This window comes from Hyla sarda, chromosome 1 (genome assembly GCF_029499605.1).
Source record: "Hyla sarda isolate aHylSar1 chromosome 1, aHylSar1.hap1, whole genome shotgun sequence".
NCBI classification, from domain to species: Eukaryota; Metazoa; Chordata; class Amphibia; order Anura; family Hylidae; genus Hyla; species Hyla sarda.
The window spans coordinates 570,752,311-570,773,392 of record NC_079189.1 but is presented as its reverse complement, the minus strand read 5'-3'; the positions used below and the strand labels follow the sequence as shown (position 1 = coordinate 570,773,392).

General features: G+C 35.3%; 1 protein-coding gene across 7 annotated transcripts in view; it reads left to right on the top strand.

The window, feature by feature from the left end:
- Nucleotides 1–21,082, top strand: part of SKOR2 (SKI family transcriptional corepressor 2) — a 101,379-nt gene that overhangs the window by 14,376 nt on the left and 65,921 nt on the right. The gene's annotated exons all lie outside the window — the stretch shown is intronic.

Below are 21,082 nucleotides of genomic sequence, written 5' to 3'. Positions count from 1 at the left end.
AGGTAGAGATGTGATGTATATAATACAGGTGAGGGTATAGATGTGATGTATATAATACAGGTGAAGGTATAGATGTGATGTATATAGTATAGGTGAGGGTATAGATTTGATGTATATAGTACAGGTGAGGGTATAGATGTGATGTATATAATAGAGGTGAAGGTAGAGATGTGATGTATATAATACAGGTGAGGGTATAGATGTGATGTATATAATACAGGTGAGGATAGAGATGTGATGTATATAATACAGGTGAAGGTACAGATGTGATGTATATAATACAGGTGAAGGTACAGATGTGATGTATATAATACAGGTGAAGGAAGAGATGTGATGTATATAATACAGGTGAGGATAGAGATGTGATGTATATAATACAGGTGAAGGTAGAGATGTGATGTATATAATACAGGTGAGGATAGAGATGTGATGTATATAATACAGGTGAAGGAAGAGATGTGATGTATATAAAACAGGTGAGGATAGAGATGTGATGTATATAATACAGGTGAAGGTAGAGATGTGATGTATATAATACAGGTGAGGATAGAGATGTGATGTATATAATACAGGTGAAGGTAGAGATGTGATGTATATAGTACAGGTGAGGGTATAAATGTGATGTATATAGTACAGGTGAGGGTATAGATGTGATGTATATAATACAGGTGAGGGTATAGATGATGATGTATATAGTACAGGTGAGGGTATAGATGTGATGTATGTAATACAGGTGAGGGTATAGATGTTATGTATATAATACAGGTGAGGATATAGATGTGATGTATATAATACAGGTGAGGGTATAGATGTGATGTATATAATACAGGTGAGGGTATAGATGTGATGTATATAATACAGGTGAGGGTAGAGATGGGATGTATATTATACAGATGAAGGAAGAGATGTGATGTATATAATACAGGTGAGGGTATAGATGTGATGTATATAATACAGGTGAGGGTAGAGATGTGATGTATATTATACAGGTGAAGGAAGAGATGTGATGTATATACAGGTGAGGATAGAGATGTGATGTATATAATACAGGTGAGGGTATAGATGTGATGTATATACAGGTGAGGATAGAGATGTGATGTATATAATACAGTTTAGGGTATAGATGTGAAGTATATAATACAGGTGAGGGTATAGATGTGATGTATATAATACAGGTGAGGGTATAGATGTGATGTATATAATACAGGTGAGGGTATAGATGATGATGTATATAGTACAGGTGAGGGTATAGATGTGATGTATATAATACAGGTGAGGGTATAGATGTGATGTATATAATACAGGTGAGGGTATAGATGTGATGTATATAATACAGGTGAGGGTATAGATGTGATGTATATAATACAGGTGAGGGTATAGATGTGATGTATATAATACAGGTGAGGGTATAGATGTGATGTATATAATACAGGTGAGGGTATAGATGTGATGTATATAATACAGGTGAGGGTAGAGATGTGATGTATATAATACAGGTTAGGGTACAGATGTGTTGTATATTATACAGGTGAAGGAAGAGATGTGATGTATATAATACAGATGAGGGTATAAATGTGATGTATATAATACAGGTGAGGGTATAGATGTGATGTATATAACACAGGTGAGGGTATAGATGTGATGTATATAATACAGGTGAGGGTATAGATGTGATGTATATAATACAGGTGAGGGTATAGATGTGATGTATATAATAAAGGTGAGGGTATAGATGTGATGTATATAATATAGGTGAAGGTAGAGATGTGATGTATATAATACAGGTGAAGGTAGAGATATGATGTATATAATACAGGTGAGGGTATAGATGTGATGTATATACAGGTGAGGGTAGAGATGTGATGTATATAATACAGGTGAAGGTAGAGATGTGATGTATATAATACAGGTGAAGGTATAGATGTGATGTATATAACACAGGTGAGGGTAGAGATGTGATGTATATGATACAGGTGAGGGTATAGATGTGATGTATATAATACAGGTGAATGTAGAGATGTGATGTATATAATACAGGTGAGGGTATAGATGTGATGTATATAATACAGGTGAGGGTATAGATGTGATGTATATAATACAGGTGAAGGTAGAGATGTGATGTATATAATACAGGTAGGGTATAGATGTGATGTATATACAGGTGAGGGTAGAGATGTGATGTATATAATACAGGTGAAGGTAGAGATGTGATGTATATAATACAGGTGAAGGTATAGATGTGATGTATATAAAACAGATGAGGGTAGAGAAGTGATGTATATAATACAGGTGAGGGTATAGATGTGATGTATATAATAGAGGTGAAGGTAGAGATGTGATGTATATAATACAGGTGAGGGTATAGATGTGATGTATATAATACAGGTGAGGATAGAGATGTGATGTATATAATACAGGTGAAGGTATAGATGTGATGTATATAGTACAGGTGAGGGTATAGATGTGATATATATAATACAGGTGAGGGTATAAATGTGATGTATATAATACAGGTGAGGGTATAGATGTGATGTATATAATACAGTTGAAGGTAGAGATGTGATGTATATAATACAGGTGAGGGTATAGATGTGATGTATATAATACAGGTGAAGGTATAGATGTGATGTATATACAGGTGAGGGTATAGATGTGATGTATATACAGGTGAGGGTAGAGATGTGATGTATATAATACAGGAGAGGGTAGAGATGTGATGTATATAATACAGGTGAGGGTATAGATGTGATGTATATAGTACAGGTGAAGGTATAGATGTGATGTATATAGTACAGGTGAGGGTATAGATGTGATGTATATAATACAGGTGAAGGTATAGATGTGATGTATATAATACAGGTGAGGGTATAGATGTGATGTATATAATACAGGTGAAGGTATAGATGTGATGTATATACAGGTGAGGGTATAGATGTGATATATATACAGGTGAGGGTATAGATGTGATGTATATACAGGTGAGGATAGAGATGTGATGTATATACAGGTGAGGGTATAGATGTGATGTATATCATACATGTGAAGGTAGAGATGTGATGTACATAATACAGGTGAAGGTATAGATGTGATGTATATAATACAGGTGAAGGTAGAGATGTGATGTACATAATACAGGTGAAGGTATAGATGTGATGTATATAATACAGGTGAAGGTATAGATGTGATGTATATACAGGTGAGGGTATAGATGTGATGTATATAGTACAGGTGAGGCTATAGATGTGATGTATATAATACAGGTGAAGGTAGAGATGTGATGTATATAATACAGGTGAGGGTATAGATGTGCTGTATATAATACAGGTGAAGGTATAGATGTGATGTATATAGTATAGGTGAGGGTATAGATGTAATGTATATAGTACAGGTGAGGGTATAGATGTGATGTATATAATAGAGGTGAAGGTAGAGATGTGATGTATATAATACAGGTGAGGGTATAGATGTAATGTATATACAGGTGAGGGTATAGATGTGATGTATATAATACAGGTGAAGGTATAGATGTGATGTATATAGTATAGGTGAGGGTATAGATGTGATGTATATAGTACAGGTGAGGGTATAGATGTGATGTATATAATAGAGGTGAAGGTAGAGATGTGATGTATATAATACAGGTGAGGGTATAGATGTGAAGTATATAATACAGGTGAAGGTAGAGATGTGATGTATATAATACAGGTGAGGATAGAGATGTGATGTATATAATACAGGTGAGGGTATAGATGTGATGTATATAGTACAGGTGAGGGTATAGATGTGATGTATATACAGGTGAGGGTATAGATGTGATGTATATAGTACAGGTGAGGGTATAGATGTGATGTATATACAGGTGAAGGTATAGATGTGATGTATAGAATACAGGTGAAGGTATAGATGTGATGTATATACAGGTGAGGGTATAGATGTGATGTATATAATACAGGTGAGGGTATAGATGTGATGTATATAATACAGGTGAAGGTATAGATGTGATGTATATACAGGTGAGGGTATAGATGTGATGTATATAATACAGGTGAGGGTATAGATGTGATGTATATACAGGTGAGGGTATAGATGTGATGTATATAGTACAGGTGAGGGTATAGATGTGATGTACATAATACAGGTGAAGGTATAGATGTGATGTATATAATACAGGTGAGGGTATAGATGTGATGTATATACAGGTGAGGGTATAGATGTGATGTATATAGTACAGGTGAGGGTATAGATGTGATGTATATAATACAGGTGAAGGTAGAGATGTGATGTATATAATACAGGTGAAGGTAGAGATGTGATGTATATAATACAGGTGAGGGTATAGATGTGATGTATATAATACAGGTGAAGGTATAGATGTGATGTATATAGTATAGTTGAGGGTATAGATGTGATGTATATAGTACAGGTGAGGGTATAGATGTGATGTATATAATAGAGGTGAAGGTAGAGATGTGATGTATATAATACAGGTGAGGGTATAGATGTGATGTATATAGTACAGGTGAGGGTATAGATGTGATGTATATAGTACAGGTGAGGGTATAGATGTGATGTATATACAGGTGAGGGTATAGATGTGATGTATATAGTACAGGTGAGGGTATAGATGTGATGTATATACAGGTGAAGGTATAGATGTGATGTACATAATACAGGTGAAGGTATAGATGTGATGTATATACAGGTGAGGGTATAGATGTGATGTATATAATACAGGTGAGGGTATAGATGTGATGTATATAATACAGGTGAAGGTATAGATGTGATGTATATACAGGTGAGGGTATAGATGTGATGTATATAAAACAGGTGATGGTATAGATGTGATGTATATAATCCAGGTGAAGGTATAGATGTGATGTATATACAGGTGAGGGTATAGATGTGATGTATATAATACAGGTGAGGGTATAGATGTGATGTATATACAGGTGAGGGTATAGATGTGATGTATATAGTACAGGTGAGGGTATAGATGTGATGTACATAATACAGGTGAAGGTATAGATGTGATGTATATAATACAGGTGAGGGTATAGATGTGAAGTATATACAGGTGAGGGTATAGATGTGATGTATATAGTACAGGTGAGGGTATAGATGTGATGTATATAATACAGGTGAAGGTAGAGATGTGATGTATATAATACAGGTGAAGGTAGAGATGTGATGTATATAATACAGGTGAGGGTATAGGTGTGATGTATATAATACAGGTGAAGGTATAGATGTGATGTATATAGTATAGGTGAGGGTATAGATGTGATGTATATAGTACAGGTGAGGGTATAGATGTGATGTATATAATAGAGGTGAAGGTAGAGATGTGATGTATATAATACAGGTGAGGGTATAGATGTGATGTATATACAGGTGAGGGTATAGATGTGATGTATAGAATACAGGTGAGGATAGAGATGTGATGTATATAATACAGGTCAGGGTATAGATGTGATGTATATAATACATGTGAGGGTATAGATGTGATGTATATAATACAGGTGAAGGTATAGATGTGATGTATATACAGGTGAGGGTATAGATGTGATGTATATAATACAGGTGAGGGTATAGATGTGATGTATATACAGGTGAGGGTATAGATGTGATGTATATAGTACAGGTGAGGGTATTGTAGATGTAATACAGGTGAATGGTATAGATGTGATGTATATAATACAGGTGAAGTTAGAGATGTGATGTATATAATACAGGTGAGGGTATAGATGTGATGTATATATAGGTGAGGGTATAGATGTGATGTATATAATACAGGTGAAGGTAGAGATGTGATGTATATAATACAGGTGAAGGTAGAGATGTGAAGTATATAATACAGGTGGGGTATAGATGTGATGTATATAAGTACAGGTGAAGGTATAGATGTGATGTATATAGTATAGGTGAGGTATAGATGTGATGTATATAGTACAGGTGAGGGTATAGATGTGATGTATATAATAGAGGTGAAGGTAGAGATGTGTTGTATATATGATGTATATAATAGAGGTGAAGGTAGAGATGTGTTGTATATAATACAGGTGAGGGTATAGATGTGATGTATATACAGGTGAGGGTATAGATGTGATGTATATAATACAGGTGAGGATAGAGATGTGATGTATATAATACAGGTGAGGGTATAGATGTGATGTATTTACAGGTGAGGGTATAGATGTGATGTATATAATACAGGTGAGGATAGAGATGTGATGTATATAATTACAGGTGAGGGTATAGATGTGATGTATATAATACAGGTGAGGGTATAGTTGTGATGTATATAATACAGGTGAAGGTATAGATGTGATGTATATACAGGTGAGGGTATAGATGTGATGTATATAATACAGGTGAGGGTATAGATGTGATGTATATACAGGTGAGGGTATAGATGTGATGTATATAGTACAGGTGAGGGTATAGATGTGATGTACATAATACAGTTGAAGGTATAGATGTGATGTATATAATACAGGTGAGGGTATAGATGTGATGTATATACAGGTGAGGGTATAGATGTGATGTATATAGTACAGGTGAGGGTATAGATGTGATGTATATAATACAGGTGAAGGTAGAGATGTGATGTATATAATACAGGTGAGGGTATAGATGTGATGTATATAATACAGGTGAATGTATAGATGTGATGTATATAGTATAGGTGAGGGTATAGATGTGATGTATATAGTACAGGTGAGGGTATAGATGTGATGTATATAATAGAGGTGAAGGTAGAGATGTGATGTATATAATACAGGTGAGGGTATAGATGTGATGTATATACAGGTGAGGGTATAGATGTGATGTATATAATACAGGTGAGGATAGAGATGTGATGTATATAATACAGGTGAGGGTATAGATGTGATGTATATACAGGTGAGGGTATAGATGTGATGTATATAATACAGGTGAGGATAGAGATGTGATATATATAATACAGGTGAGGGTATAGATGTGATGTATATAATACATGTGAGGGTATAGATGTGATGTATATAATTCAGGTGAGGGTATAGATGTGATGTATATAGTACAGGTGAGGGTATAGATGTGATGTATATACAGGTGAGGGTGTAGATGTGATGTATATAGTACAGGTGAAGGTATAGATGTGATGTATATAGTACAGGTGAAGGTATAGATGTGATGTATATAGTACAGGTGAGGGTCTAGATGTGATGTATATAGTACAGGTGAAGGTATAGATGTGATGTATATAGTACAGGTGAGGGTATAGATGTGATATATATATAATACAGGTGAGGGTATAGATGTGATGTATATAATACAGGTGAGGGTAGAGATGTGATGTATATAGTACAGGTGAGGGTATAGATGTGATGTATATAGTACAGGTGAGGGTATAGATGTGATGTATATAGTACAGGTGAGGGTATAGATGTGATGTACATAAGTAAGGTGAGGTATAGATGTGATGTATATAATACAGGTGAGGGTATAGATGTGATGTATATACAGGTGAGGGTATAGATGTGATGTATATAGTACAGGTGAGGGTATAGATGTGATGTATATAATACAGGTGAATGTAGAGATGTGATGTATATAATACAGTGAAGGTAGAGATGTGATGTATATAATACAGGTGAGGGTATAGATGTGATGTATATAATACAGGTGAATGTATAGATGTGATGTATATAGTATAGGTGAGGGTATAGATGTGATTTATATAGTACAGGTGAGGGTATAGATGTGATGTATATAATAGAGGTGAAGGTAGAGATGTGATGTATATAATACAGGTGAGGGTATAGATGTGATGTATATACAGTATAGATGTGATGTATATAATACAGGTGAGGATAGAGATGTGATGTATATAATACAGGTGAGGGTATAGATGTGATGTATATACAGGTGAGGGTATAGATGTGATGTATATAATACAGGTGAGGATAGAGATGTGATGTATATAATACAGGTGAGGGTATAGATGTGATGTATATAATACATGTGAGGGTATAGATGTGATGTATATAATACAGGTGAGGGTATAGATGTGATGTATATAGTACAGGTGAGGGTATAGATGTGATGTATATACAGGTGAGGGTATAGATGTGATGTATATAGTACAGGTGAAGGTATAGATGTGATGTATATAGTACAGGTGAAGGTATAGATGTGATGTATATAGTACAGGTGAGGGTATAGATGTGATGTATATAGTACAGGTGAAGGTATAGATGTGATGTATATAGTACAGGTGAGGGTATAGATGTGATGTATATAATACAGGTGAGGGTATAGATGTGATGTATATACAGGTGAGGGTATAGATGTGATGTATATAGTACAGGTGAGGGTATAAATGTGATGTATATAATACAGGTGAAGGAAGAGATGTGATGTATATAATACAGGTGAGGGTATAGATGTGATGTATATAATACAGGTGAATGTATAGATGTGATGTATATAGTATAGGTGAGGGTATAGATGTGATGTATGTAGTACAGGTGAGGGTATAGATGTGATGTATATAATAGAGGTGAAGGTAGAGATGTGATGTATATAATACAGGTGAGGGTATAGATGTGATGTATATACAGGTGAGGGTATAGATGTGATGTATATAATACAGGTGAGGATAGAGATGTGATGTATATAATACAGGTGAGGGTATAGATGTGATGTATATACAGGTGAGGGTATAGATGTGATGTATATAATACAGGTGAGGATAGAGATGTGATGTATATAATACAGGTGAGGGTATAGATGTGATGTATATAATACATGTGAGGGTATAGATGTGATGTATATAATTCAGGTGAGGGTATAGATGTGATGTATATAGTACAGGTGAGGGTATAGATGTGATGTATATACAGGTGAGGGTGTAGATGTGATGTATATAGTACAGGTGAAGGTATAGATGTGATGTATATAGTACAGGTGAAGGTATAGATGTGATGTATATAGTACAGGTGAGGGTCTAGATGTGATGTATATAGTACAGGTGAAGGTATAGATGTGATTTATATAGTACAGGTGAGGGTATAGATGTGATATATATAATACAGGTGAGGGTATAGATGTGATGTATATAATACAGGTGAGGGTAGATATGTGATGTATATAGTACAGGTGAGGGTATAGATGTGATGTATATAGTACAGGTGATGGTATAGATGTGATGTATATAGTACAGGTGAGGGTATAGATGTGATGTACATAATACAGGTGAAGGTATAGATGTGATGTATATAATACAGGTGAGGGTATAGATGTGATGTATATACAGGTGAGGGTATAGATGTGATGTATATAGTACAGGTGAGGGTATAGATGTGATGTATATAATACAGGTGAATGTAGAGATGTGATGTATATAATACAGGTGAAGGTAGAGATGTGATGTATATAATACAGGTGAGGGTATATATGTGATGTATATAATACAGGTGAATGTATAGATGTGATGTATATAGTATAGGTGAGGGTATAGATGTGATGTATATAGTACAGGTGAGGGTATAGATGTGATGTATATAATAGAGGTGAAGGTAGAGATGTGATGTATATAATACAGGTGAGGGTATAGATGTGATGTATATACAGGTGATGGTATAGATGTGATGTATACAATACAGGTGAGGATAGAGATGTGATGTATATAATACAGGTGAGGGTATAGATGTGATGTATATACAGGTGAGGGTATAGATGTGATGTATATAATACAGGTGAGGATAGAGATGTGATGTATATAATACAGGTGAGGGTATAGATGTGATGTATATAATACATGTGAGGGTATAGATGTGATGTATATAATACAGGTGAGGGTATAGATGTGATGTATATAGTACAGGTGAGGGTATAGATGTGATGTATATACAGGTGAGGGTATAGATGTGATGTATATAGTACAGGTGAAGGTATAGATGTGATGTATATAGTACAGGTGAAGGTATAGATGTGATGTATATAGTAAAGGTGAGGGTATAGATGTGATGTATATAGTACAGGTGAAGGTATAGATGTGATGTATATAGTACAGGTGAGGGTATAGATGTGATGTCTATAATACAGGTGAGGGTATAGATGTGATGTATATAATACAGGTGAGGGTAGAGATGTGATGTATATAGTACATGTGAGGGTATAGATGTGATGTATATAGTACAGGTGAGGGTATAGATGTGATGTATATAGTACAGGTGAGGGTATAGATGTGATGTACATAATACAGGTGAAGGTATAAATGTGATGTATATAATACAGGTGAGGGTATAGATGTGATGTATATACAGGTGATGGTATAGATGTGATGTATATAGTACAGGTGAGGGTATAGATGTGATGTATATAATACAGGTGAAGGTAGAGATGTGATGTATATAATACAGGTGAAGGTAGAGATGTGATGTATATAATACAGGTGAGGGTATAGATGTGATGTATATAATACAGGTGAATGTATAGATGTGATGTATATAGTATAGGTGAGGGTATATATGTGATGTATATAGTACAGGTGAGGGTATAGATGTGATGTATATAATAGAGGTGAAGGTAGAGATGTGATGTATATAATACAGGTGAGGGTATAGATGTGATGTATATACAGGTGAGGGTATAGATGTGATGTATATAATACAGGTGAGGATAGAGATGTGATGTATATAATACAGGTGAGGGTATAGATGTGATGTATATACAGGTGAGGGTATAGATGTGATGTATATAATACAGGAGAGGATAGAGATGTGATGTATATAATACAGGTGAGGGTATAGATGTGATGTATATAATACATGTGAGGGTATAGATGTGATGTATATAATACAGGTGAGGGTATAGATGTGATGTATATAGTACAGGTGAGGGTATAGATGTGATGTATATACAGGTGAGGGTATAGATGTGATGTATATAGTACAGGTGAAGGTATAGATGTGATGTATATAGTACAGGTGAAGGTATAGATGTGATGTATATAGTACAGGTGAGGGTATAGATGTGATGTATATAGTACTGGTGAAGGTATAGATGTGATGTATATAGTACAGGTGAGGGTATAGATGTGATGTATATAATACAGGTGAGGGTATAGATGTGATGTATATAATACAGGTGAGGGTAGAGATGTGATGTATATAGTACAGGTGAGGGTATAGATGTGATGTATATAGTACAGGTGAGGGTATAGATGTGATGTATATAGTACAGGTATGGGTATAGATGTGATGTACATAATACAGGTGAAGGTATAGATGTGATGTATATAATACAGGTGAGGGTATAGATGTGATGTATATACAGGTGAGGGTATAGATGTGATGTATATAGTACAGGTGAGGGTATAGATGTGATGTATATAATACAGATGAAGGTAGAGATGTGATGTATATAATACAGGTGAAGGTAGAGATGTGATGTATATAATACAGGTGAGGGTATAGATGTGATGTATATAATACAGGTGAATGTATAGATGTGATGTATATAGTATAGGTGAGGGTATAGATGTGATGTATATAGTACAGGTGAGGGTATAGATGTGATGTATATAATAGAGGTGAAGGTAGAGATGTGATGTATATAATACAGGTGAGGGTATAGATGTGATGTATATACAGGTGAGGGTATAGATGTGATGTATATAATACAGGTGAGGATAGAGATGTGATGTATATAATACAGGTGAGGGTATAGATGTGATGTATATACAGGTGAGGGTATAGATGTGATGTATATAATACAGGTGAGGATAGAGATGTGATGTATATAATACAGGTGAGGGTATAGATGTGATGTATATAATACATGTGAGGGTATAGATGTGATGTATATAATACAGGTGAGGGTATAGATGTGATGTATATAGTACAGGTGAGGGTATAGATGTGATATATATACAGGTGAGGGTATAGATGTGATGTATATAGTACAGGTGAAGGTATAGATGTGATGTATATAGTACAGGTGAAGGTATAGATGTGATGTATATAGTACAGGTGAGGGTATAGATGTGATGTATATAGTACAGGTGAAGGTATAGATGTGATGTATATAGTACAGATGAGGGTATAGATGTGATGTATATAATACAGGTGAGGGTATAGATGTGATGTATATAATACAGGTGAGGGTAGAGATGTGATGTATATAGTACAGGTGAGGGTATAGATGTGATGTATAAAGTACAGGTGAGGGTATAGATGTGATGTATATAGTACAGGTAAAGGTAGAGATGTGATGTATATAATACAGGTGAGGGTATAGATGTGATGTATATACAGGTGAGGGTAGAGATGTGATGTATATAATACAGGTGAAGGTATTGATGTGATGTATATACAGGTGAGGGTATAGATGTGATGTATATACAGGTGAGGGTATAGATGTGATGTATATAGTACAGGTGAAGGTACAGATGTGATGTAAATAGTATAGGTGAGGGTATAGATGTGATGTATATAGTACAGGTGAGGGTATAGATGTGATGTATATAATACAGGTGAGGATAGAGATGTGATGTATATAATACAGGTGAGGGTATAGATGTGATGTATATACAGGTGAGGGTATAGATGTGATGTATATAATACAGGAGAGGATAGAGATGTGATGTATATAATACAGGTGAGGGTATAGATGTGATGTATATAATACATGTGAGGGTATAGATGTGATGTATATAATACAGGTGAGGGTATAGATGTGATGTATATAGTACAGGTGAGGGTATAGATGTGATGTATATACAGGTGAGGGTATGGATGTGATGTATATAGTACAGGTGAAGGTATAGATGTGATGTATATAGTAAAGGTGAAGGTATAGATGTGATGTATATAGTACAGGTGAGGGTATAGATGTGATGTATCTAGTACTGGTGAAGGTATAGATGTGATGTATATAGTACAGGTGAGGGTATAGATGTGATGTATATAATACAGGTGAGGGTATAGATGTGATGTATATAATACAGGTGAGGGTAGAGATGTGATGTATATAGTACAGGTGAGGGTATAGATGTGATGTATATAGTACAGGTGAGGGTATAGATGTGATGTATATAGTACAGGTGAGGGTATAGATGTGATGTACATAATACAGGTGAAGGTATAGATGTGATATATATAATACAGGTGAGGGTATAGATGTGATGTATATACAGGTGAGGGTATAGATGTGATGTATATAGTACAGGTGAGGGTATAGATGTGATGTATATAATACAGGTGAAGGTAGAGATGTGATGTATATAATACAGGTGAAGGTAGAGATGTGATGTATATAATACAGGTGAGGGTATAGATGTGATGTATATAATACAGGTGAATGTATAGATGTGATGTATATAGTATAGGTGAGGGTATAGATGTGATGTATATAGTACAGGTGAGGGTATAGATGTGATGTATAAAGTACAGGTGAGGGTATAGATGTGATGTATATAGTACAGGTGAAGGTAGAGATGTGATGTATATAATACTGGTGAGGGTATAGATGTGATGAATATACAGGTGAGGGTAGAGATGTGATGTATATAATACAGGTGAAGGTATTGATGTGATGTATATACAGGTGAGGGTATAGATGTGATGTATATACAGGTGAGGGTATAGATGTGATGTATATAGTACAGGTGAAGGTATAGATGTGATGTATATAGTATAGGTGAGGGTATAGATGTGATGTATATAGTACAGGTGAGGGTATAGATGTGATGTATATAATACAGGTGAGGATAGAGATGTGATGTATATAATACAGGTGAGGGTATAGATGTGATGTATATACAGGTGAGGGTATAGATGTGATGTATATAATACAGGAGAGGATAGAGATGTGATGTATATAATACAGGTGAGGGTATAGATGTGATGTATATAATACATGTGAGGGTATAGATGTGATGTATATAATACAGGTGAGGGTATAGATGTGATGTATATAGTACAGGTGAGGGTATAGATGTGATGTATATACAGGTGAGGGTATGGATGTGATGTATATAGTACAGGTGAAGGTATAGATGTGATGTATATAGTACAGGTGAAGGTATAGATGTGATGTATATAGTACAGGTGAGGGTATAGATGTGATGTATATAGTACTGGTGAAGGTATAGATGTGATGTATATAGTACAGGTGAGGGTATAGATGTGATGTATATAATACAGGTGAGGGTATAGATGTAATGTATATAATACAGGTGAGGGTAGAGATGTGATGTATATAGTACAGGTGAGGGTATAGATGTGATGTATATAGTACAGGTGAGGGTATAGATGTGATGTATATAGTACAGGTGAGGGTATAGATGTGATGTACATAATACAGGTGAAGGTATAGATGTGATATATATAATACAGGTGAGGGTATAGATGTGATGTAAATACAGGTGAGGGTATAGATGTGATGTATATAGTACAGGTGAGGGTATAGATGTGATGTATATAATACAGGTGAAGGTAGAGATGTGATGTATATAATACAGGTGAAGGTAGAGATGTGATGTATATAATACAGGTGAGGGTATAGATGTGATGTATATAATACAGGTGAATGTATAGATGTGATGTATATAGTATAGGTGAGGGTATAGATGTGATGTATATAGTACAGGTGAGGGTATAGATGTGATGTATATAATAGAGGTGAAGGTAGAGATGTGATGTATATAATACAGGTGAGGGTATAGATGTGATGTATATGCAGGTGAGGGTATAGATGTGATGTATATAATACAGGTGAGGATAGAGATGTGATGTATATAATACAGGTGAGGGTATAGATGTGATGTATATACAGGTGAGGGTATAGATGTGATGTATATAATACAGGTGAGGATAGAGATGTGATGTATAAAATACAGGTGAGGGTATAGATGTGATGTATATAATACATGTGAGGGTATAGATGTGATGTATATAATACAGGTGAGGGTAAAGATGTGATGTATATAGTACAGGTGAGGGTATAGATGTGATATATATACAGGTGAGGGTATAGATGTGATGTATATAGTACAGGTGAAGGTATAGATGTGATGTATATAGTACAGGTGAAGGTATAGATGTGATGTATATAGTACAGGTGAGGGTATAGATGTGATGTATATAGTACAGGTGAAGGTATAGATGTGATGTATATAGTACAGATGAGGGTATAGATGTGATGTATATAATACAGGTGAGGGTATAGATGTGATGTATATAATACAGGTGAGGGTAGAGATGTGATGTATATAGTACAGGTAAGGGTATAGATGTGATGTATAAAGTACAGGTGAGGGTATAGATGTGATGTATATAGTACAGGTGAAGGTAGAGATGTGATGTATATAATACAGGTGAGGGTATAGATGTGATGTATATACAGGTGAGGGTAGAGATGTGATGTATATAATACAGGTGAAGGTATTGATGTGATGTATATACAGGTGAGGGTATAGATGTGATGTATATACAGGTGAGGGTATAGATGTGATGTATATAGTACAGGTGAAGGTATAGATGTGATGTATATAGTACAGGTGAAGGTATAGATGTGATGTATAAAGTACAGGTGAGGGTATAGATGTGATGTATATAGTACAGGTGAAGGTATAGATGTGATGTATATAGTACATGTGAGGTTATAGATGTGATGTATATAATACAGGTGAGGGTATAGATGTGATGTATATAATACAGGTGAGGGTAGAGATGTGATGTATATAGTACAGGTGAGGGTATAGATGTGATGTATATAGTACAGGTGAGGGTATAGATGTGATGTATATAGTACAGGTGAAGGTAGAGATGTGATGTATATAATACAGGTGAGGGTATAGATGTGATGTATATACAGGTGAGGGTAGAGATGTGATGTATATAATACAGGTGAAGGTATAGATGTGATGTATATACAGGTTAGGGTATAGATGTGATGTATATAGTACAGGTGAGGGTATAGATATGATGTATATACAGGTGAGCGTATAGATGTGATGTATATAGTACAGGTGAGGGTATAGATATGATGTATATACAGGTGAGGGTATAGATTTGATGTATATACAGGTGAGGGTATAGATGTGATGTATATAGTACAGGTGAGGGTATAGATATGATGTATATACAGGTGAGGGTATAGATGTGATGTATATACAGGTGAGGGTATAGATGTGATGTATATAATACAGGTGAAGGTATAGATGTGATGTATATACAGGTGAGGGTATAGATGTGATGTATATAATACAGTTGAGGGTATAGATATGATGTATATACAGGTGAGGGTATAGATGTGATGTATATAATACAGGTGAGGGTATAGATGTGATGTATATACAGGTGAGGGTATAGATGTGATGTATATAGTACAGGTGAGGGTATAGATATGATGTATATACAGGTGAGGGTATAGATGTGATGTATATACAGGTGAGGGTATAGATGTGATGTATATAGTACAGGTGAGGGTATAGATATGATGTATATACAGGTGAGGGTATAGATGTGATGTATATACAGGTGAGGGTATAGATGTGATGTATATAATACAGGTGAAGGTATAGATGTGATGTATATACAGGTGAGGGTATAGATGTGATGTATATAATACAGGTGAGGGTATAGATATGATGTATATACAGGTGAGGGTATAGATGTGATGTATATAATACAGGTGAGGGTATAGATGTGATGTATATAGTACAGGTGAGGGTATAGATGTGATGTATATACAGGTGAGGGTAGAGATGTGATGTATATACAGGTGAAGGTATAGATGTGATGTATATAGTACAGGTGAGGATAGAGATGTGATGTATATAGTACAGGTGAGGGTAGAGATGTGATGTATATAATACAGGTGAGGGTATAGATGTGATGTATATAGTACAGGTGAGGGTATAGATGTGATGTATATAGTACAGGTGAGGGTATAGATGTGATGTATATAATACAGGTGAGGATAGAGATGTGATGTATATAATACAGGTGAGGGTATAGATGTGATGTATATACAGGTGAGGGTATAGATGTGATGTATATAATACAGGAGAGGATAGAGATGTGATGTATATAATACAGGTGAGGGTATAGATGTGATGTATATAATACAGGTGAGGGTATAGATGTGATGTATATAGTACAGGTGAGGGTATAGATGTGATGTATATACAGGTGAGGGTATAGATGTGATGTATATAGTACAGGTGAAGGTATAGATGTGATGTATATACAGGTTACGGTATAGATGTGATGTATATAGTACAGGTGAGGGTATAGATATGATGTATATACAGGTGAGGGTATAGATGTGATGTATATAGTACAGGTGAGGGTATAGATATGATGTATATACAGGTGAGGGTATAGATGTGATGTATATAATACAGGTGAAGGTATAGATGTGATGTATATACAGGTGAGGGTATAGATGTGATGTATATAATACAGTTGAGGGTATAGATATGATGTATATACAGGTGAGGGTATAGATGTGATGTATATAATACAGGTGAGGGTATAGATGTGATGTATATACAGGTGAGGGTATAGATGTGATGTATATAGTACAGGTGAGGGTATAGATATGATGTATATACAGGTGAGGGTATAGATGTGATGTATATACAGGTGAGGGTATAGATGTGATGTATATAGTACAGGTGAGGGTATAGATATGATGTATATACAGGTGAGGGTATAGATGTGATGTATATACAGGTGAGGGTATAGATGTGATGTATATAATACAGGTGAAGGTATAGATGTGATGTATATACAGGTGAGGGTATAGATGTGATGTATATAATACAGGTGAGGGTATAGATATGATGTATATACAGGTGAGGGTATAGATGTGATGTATATAATACAGGTGAGGGTATAGATGTGATGTATATAGTACAGGTGAGGGTATAGATGTGATGTATATACAGGTGAGGGTAGAGATGTGATGTATATACAGGTGAAGGTATAGATGTGATGTATATAGTACAGGTGAGGATAGAGATGTGATGTATATAGTACAGGTGAGGGTAGAGATGTGATGTATATAATACAGGTGAGGGTATAGATGTGATGTATATAGTACAGGTGAGGGTATAGATGTGATGTATATAGTACAGGTGAGGGTATAGATGTGATGTATATAATACAGGTGAGGATAGAGATGTGATGTATATAATACAGGTGAGGGTATAGATGTGATGTATATACAGGTGAGGGTATAGATGTGATGTATATAATACAGGAGAGGATAGAGATGTGATGTATATAATACAGGTGAGGGTATAGATGTGATGTATATAATACAGGTGAGGGTATAGATGTGATGTATATAGTACAGGTGAGGGTATAGATGTGATGTATATACAGGTGAGGGTATAGATGTGATGTATATAGTACAGGTGAAGGTATAGATGTGATGTATATACAGGTGAAGGTATAGATGTGATGTATATAGTACAGGTGAGGGTATAGATGTGATGTATATAGTACAGGTGAGGGTATAGATGTGATGTATATAGTACAGGTGAGGGTATAGATATGATGTATATACAGGTGAGGGTATAGATGTGATGTATATACAGGTGAGGGTATAGATGTGATGTATATAGTACAGGTGAGGGTATAGATATGATGTATATACAGGTGAGGGTATAGATGTGATGTATATACAGGTGAGGGTATAGATGTGATGTATATAATACAGGTGAAGGTATAGATGTGATGTATATACAGGTGAGGGTATAGATGTGATGTATATAATACAGGTGAGGGTATAGATATGATGTATATACAGGTGAGGGTATAGATGTGATGTATATAATACAGGTGAGGGTATAGATGTGATGTATATAGTACAGGTGAGGGTATAGATGTGATGTATATACAGGTGAGGGTAGAGATGTGATGTATATACAGGTGAAGGTATAGATGTGATGTATATAGTACAGGTGAGGATAGAGATGTGATGTATATAGTACAGGTGAGGGTAGAGATGTGATGTATATAATACAGGTGAGGGTATAGATGTGATGTATATAGTACAGGTGAGGGTATAGATGTGATGTATATAGTACAGGTGAGGGTATAGATGTGATGTATATAATACAGGTGAGGATAGAGATGTGATGTATATAATACAGGTGAGGGTATAGATGTGATGTATATACCGGTGAGGGTATAGATGTGATGTATATAATACAGGAGAGGATAGAGATGTGATGTATATAATACAGGTGAGGGTATAGATGTGATGTATATAATACAGGTGAGGGTATAGATGTGATGTATATAGTACAGGTGAGGGTATAGATGTGATGTATATACAGGTGAGGGTATAGATGTGATGTATATAGTACAGGTGAAGGTATAGATGTGATGTATATACAGGTGAAGGTATAGATGTGATGTATATAGTACAGGTGAGGGTATAGATGTGATGTATATAGTACAGGTGAGGGTATAGATGTGATGTATATAGTACAGGTGAGGGTAGAGATGTGATGTATATAATACAGGTGAGGGTATAGATGTGATGTATATAATACAGGTGAGGGTATAGATGTGCTGTATATAGTACAGGTGAGGGTATAGATGTGATGTATATACAGGTGAGGGTATAGATGTGATGTATATAGTACAGGTGAAGGTATAGATGTGATGTATATACAGGTGAAGGTATAGATGTGATGTATATAGTACAGGTGAGGGTATAGATGTGATGTATATAGTACTGGTGAAGGTATAGATGTGATGTATATAGTACAGGTGAGGGTATAGATGTGATGTATATAATACAGGTGAGGGTATAGATGTGATGTATATAATACAGGTGAGGGTAGAGATGTGATGTATATAGTACAGGTGAGGGTATAGATGTGATGTATATAGTACAGGTGAGGGTATAGATGTGATGTATATAGTACAGGTGAGGGTATAGATGTGATGTACATAATACAGGTGAAGGTATAGATGTGATGTATATAATACAGGTGAGGGTATAGATGTGATGTATATACAGGTGAGGGTATAGATGTGATGTATATAGTACAGGTGAGGGTATAGATGTGATGTATATAATACAGGTGAAGGTAGAGATGTGATGTATATAATACAGGTGAAGGTAGAGATGTGATGTATATAATACAGGTGAGGGTATAGATGTGATGTATATAATACAGGTGAATGTATAGATGTGATGTATATAGTATAGGTGAGGGTATAGATGTGATGTATATAGTACAGGTGAGGGTATAGATGTGATGTATATAATAGAGGTGAAGGTAGAGATGTGATGTATATAATACAGGTGAGGGTATAGATGTGATGTATATACAGGTGAGGGTATAGATGTGATGTATATAATACAGGTGAGGATAGAGATGTGATGTATATAATACAGGTGAGGGTATAGATGTGATGTATATACAGGTGAGGGTATAGATGTGATGTATATAATACAGGTGAGGATAGAGATGTGATGTATATAATACAGGTGAGGGTATAGATGTGATGTATATATATACAGGTGAGGGTATAGATGTGATGTATATAATACATGTGAGGGTATAGATGTGATGTATATAATACAGGTGAGGGTATAGATGTGATGTATATAGTACAGGTGAGGGTATAGATGTGATATATATACAGGTGAGGGTATAGATGTGATGTATATAGTACAGGTGAAGGTATAGATGTGATGTATATAGTACAGGTGAAGGTATAGATGTGATGTATATAGTACAGGTGAGGGTATAGATGTGATGTATATAGTACAGGTGAAGGTATAGATGTGATGTATATAGTACAGATGAGGGTATAGATGTGATGTATATAATACAGGTGAGGGTATAGATGTGATGTATATAATACAGGTGAGGGTAGAGATGTGATGTATATAGTGCAGGTGAGGGTATAGATGTGATGTATAAAGTACAGGTGAGGGTATAGATGTGATGTATATAGTACAGGTGAAGGTAGAGATGTGATGTATATAATACAGGTGAGGGTATAGATGTGATGTATATACAGGTGAGGGTAGAGATGTGATGTATATAATACAGGTG